Source organism: Rutidosis leptorrhynchoides, chromosome 8, assembly GCF_046630445.1.
Source record: "Rutidosis leptorrhynchoides isolate AG116_Rl617_1_P2 chromosome 8, CSIRO_AGI_Rlap_v1, whole genome shotgun sequence".
In the NCBI taxonomy this organism is placed as follows: Eukaryota; Viridiplantae; Streptophyta; class Magnoliopsida; order Asterales; family Asteraceae; genus Rutidosis; species Rutidosis leptorrhynchoides.
Genome location: NC_092340.1, coordinates 293,632,423 through 293,636,937, shown reverse-complemented (window position 1 = coordinate 293,636,937; position 4,515 = coordinate 293,632,423). Strand labels below are relative to the sequence as shown.

General features: G+C 32.7%; 1 non-coding gene across 1 annotated transcript; it reads left to right on the top strand.

The window, feature by feature from the left end:
* The first annotated feature begins 4,048 nt into the window (after positions 1–4,048).
* On the top strand, positions 4,049–4,155 carry LOC139865424 (small nucleolar RNA R71). The gene has a single exon (XR_011764945.1). It is a non-coding gene; the product is annotated as a small nucleolar RNA R71 (small nucleolar RNA).
* Positions 4,156–4,515: the final 360 nt, after the last annotated feature.

Below are 4,515 nucleotides of genomic sequence, written 5' to 3'. Positions count from 1 at the left end.
CGCTTGTTTCTTCTTCTTCGGTTTTGGTTCGTTTTGCCAAGTTTCTAGGGATATATGATGTTCCCCTAATACGAGCCGTCGTTTTCCACATTGGTTTAGAAAAACCTGGTGGTTTAGAGGTTCCCGGGTCATTGTTACAACTTAAGGACTTCGGGGGTTGACGATACATATAAAGTTCATCGGGGTTAGAACTAGATTTCTCTATTTTTATGCCATTTCCCTTATTATTTTCTTTTGGCTTTTTAAATTCAGTTGGGGTAATTTCTATAACATCATCGGAATTCTCGTCGGAATCCGATTCATCGGAGAATTGGTAATCCTCCCAATATTTTGCTTCCTTGGCGGAAACACCATTGACCATAATTAACCTTGGTCGGTTGGTTGAGGATTTTCTTTTACTTAATCGTTTTATTATTTCCCCCACCGGTTCCGATTCTTCTTCCGGTTCCGATTCTTCTTCCGGTTCCGACTCTTCTTCCGGTTCCTCTTCGGGAACTTGTGAATCAGTCCACGAATCATTCCAATTTACATTTGACTCTTCATTATTATTAGGTGAGTCAATGGGACTTGTTCTAGAGGTAGACATCTATCACATAATATCAAACGCGTTAAGAGATTAATATATCACATAATATTCACATGTTAAAAATATATAGTTTCCAACAAAATTTGTTAAGCAATCATTTTTCAAGTAAACACGGTCGAAGTCCAGACTCACTAATGCATCCTAATAAACTCGATAAGACACACTAATGCAAAATTCTGGTTCTCTAAGACCAACGCTCGGATACCAACTGAAATGTCCCGTTCTTATTGATTAAAAACGTTCCATATTAATTGATTTCGTTGCGAGGTTTTGACCTCTATATGAGACGTTTTTCAAAGACTGCATTCATTTTTAAAACAAACCATAACCTTTATTTCATAAATAAAGGTTTAAAAAGCTTTACGTAGATTATCAAATAATGATAATCTAAAATATCCTATTTACACACGACCATTACATAATGGTTTACAATAAAAATATGTTACATCGAAATCAGTTTCTTGAATGCAGTTTTTACACAGTATCATACAAACATGGACTCCAAATCTTGTCCTTATTTTAGTATGCAACAGTGGAAGCTCTTAGTATTCACCTGAGAATAAACATGCTTTAAACGTCAACAAAAATGTTGGTGAGTTATAGGTTTAACCTATATATATCAAATCGTAACAATAGACCACAAGATTTCATATTTCAATATACATCCCATACATAGAGATAAAAATCATTCATATGGTGAACACCTGGTAACCGACATTAACAAGATGCATATATAAGAATATCCCCATCATTCCGGGACACCCTTCGGATATGATATAAATTTCGAAGTACTAAAGCATCCGGTACTTTGGATGGGGTTTGTTAGGCCCAATAGATCTATCTTTAGGATTCGCGTCAATTAGGGTGTCTGTTCCCTAATTCTTAGATTACCAGACTTAATAAAAAGGGGCATATTCGATTTCGATAATTCAACCATAGAATGTAGTTTCACGTACTTGTGTCTATCTTGTAAATCATTTATAAAACCTGCATGTATTCTCATCCCAAAAATATTAGATTTTAAAAGTGGGACTATAACTCACTTTCACAGATTTTTACTTCGTCGAGAAGTAAGACTTGGCCACTGTTGATTCACGAACCTATAGCAATATATACATATATATTAAAGTATGTTCAAAATATATTTACAACACTTTTAATATATTTTAATGTTTTAAGTTTATTAAGTCAGCTGTCCTCGTTAGTAACCTACAACTAGTTGTCCACAGTTAGATGTACAGAAATAAATCGATAAATATTATCTTGAATCAATCCACGACCCAGTGTATACGTATCTCAGTATTGATCACAACTCAAACTATATATATTTTGGAATCAACCTCAACCCTGTATAGCTAACTCCAACATTCACATATAGAGTGTCTATGGTTGTTCCGAAATATATATAGATGTGTCGACATGATAGGTCGAAACATTGTATACGTGTCTATGGTATCTCAAGATTACATAATATACAATACAAGTTGATTAAGTTATGGTTGGAATAGATTTGTTGCCAATTTTCACGTAGCTAAAATGAGAAAAATTATCCAATCTTGTTTTACCCATAACTTCTTCATTTTAAATCCGTTTTGAGTGAATCAAATTGCTATGGTTTCATATTGAACTCTATTTTATGAATCTAAATAGAAAAAGTATAGGTTTATAGTCGGAAAAATAAGTTACAATTCGTTTTTGTAAAGGTAGTCATTTCAGTCGAAAGAACGACGTCTAGATGGCCATTTTAGAAAACATACTTCCACTTTGAGTTTAACCATAATTTTTGGATATAGTTTCATGTTCATAATAAAAATCATTTTCTCAGAATAACAACTTTTAAATCAAAGTTTATCATAGTTTTTAATTAACTAACCCAAAACAGCCCGCGGTGTTACTACGACAGCGTAAATCCGGTTTTACGGTGTTTTTCGTGTTTCCAGGTTTTAAATCATTAAGTTAGCATATCATATAGATATAGAACATGTGTTTAGTTAATTTTAAAAGTCAAGTTAGAAGGATTAATTTTTGTTTGCGAACAAGTTTAGAATTAACTAAACTATGTTCTAGTGATTACGAGTTTAAACCTTCGAATAAGATAGTTTTATATATATGAATCGAATGATGTTATGAACATCATTACTACCTCAAGTTTAGTAGGTAAACCTACTGGAAGTGACAAGAAATGATCTAGCTTCAAAGGATCTTGGATGGCTTGAAAGTTCTTGAAGTAGGATCATGACACAAAAACAAGTTCAAGTAAGATTTTTACTCGAATTAAGATAGTTTATAGTTATAGAAATTGAATCAAAGTTTGAATATGAATATTACCTTGAATAAGAAAGATAACCTACTGTATATAACAAAGGTTTCTTGATCTTAGATGATTACTTGGAATGGATTAGAAAGCTTGGAAGTAAATTAGTAAACTTGAAGGGATTTTTGAAGTGTTCTTGAAGTGTTCTTTCTATGATGATTATAGCTTGATTCTTGAAGTGATTTTTGATGAAGATGATGATTAACTACTGGAAAAATACGTTCATAATAGTGTGTGTGTGTTGAGAGAGAATTAGAAAGAGAATTGGAAGTGAGATGGAGTGAATGATGAGTGGTAATTGGTGAGTGGTGAGTGGGGTTAAAAGGAGTTCTAGTTAGTTGACTAGCTCATGGTAGAAGTTAAAATTGATTAGTCATACATGACATAATCAAGAGTGGAATCCCATGCTAGTTCCTATTGGTATATACCCATAGTAAGTACGTTTTGAAGCTGTGTATAATATGGGTAAGAATACGACTAGAATTCTTGATGAAAGAAAAGAATGGGAAAGTAACTGTAACCATTTTCGTTAAGTATGAGTGTTTTGATATATGTCTTGAAGTCTTCCAAAAGTATTTTAATACATCTAAATACACTACATGTATATACATTTTAACTGAGTCGTTAAGTCATCGTTAGTCGTTACATGTAAGTGTTGTTTTGAAACCTTTAAGTTAACGATCTCAATTAATGTTGTTAACCCATTGTTTATTATATCTAATGAGATGTTAAATTATTATATTATCATGATATTATGATATATTAATATATCTTAATATGATATATATACATTTAAATGTCGTTACAACGATAATCGTTACATATATGTCTCGTTTCGAAATCCTTAAGTTAGTAGGCTTGTTTATATGTATATAACTCATTGTTAATATACTTATGGAGATACTTACTTATCATAATCTCATGTTAACCATATGTATATCCATATATATATATCGTCATGTCGTTTTTACAAGTTTTAACGTTCGTGAATCGCCGGTCAACTTGGGTGGTCAATTGTCTATATGAAACATATTTCAATTAATCAAGTCTTAACAAGTTTGATTGCTTAACATGTTGGAAACATTTAATCATGTAAATATCAATCTCAATTAATATATATAAACATGGAAAAGTTCGGGTCACTACATAAACCATGTTGAGGACATCCTCTCAACAACTTTCCAAATCTTGTCCACGCCTCATATAAAGTTTCATTTGGCTTCTGCGTGAAAGTAACAATTTCTCCTTGAAGTCTCACGGCTTTAGATGCCGGAAAGAATCTTTTAAGAAATTTCTCAACTAAAACATCCCATGTATCAATCGCCCCTTCAGGTAACGATTCTAACCAATCTTTGGCTTCTCCCTTTAAAGTCCAGGGAAATAACATGAGATAGATCTGTTCATCCTCAACATCTCTGATTTTAAATAGAGTACAGATCCTATTAAAGGTTCGAAGATGTTCGTTTGGATCTTCCTTCGGCGTACCACTAAATTGGCATTGATTAGTTACCATGTGTAGGATTTGTCCTTTGATTTCGTAATCTGGCGCATTAATGTCTGGTTGAGTAATTGCATGACCTTGGTCAGTGCGTGTAGCTCTCATTCGATCTTCCAT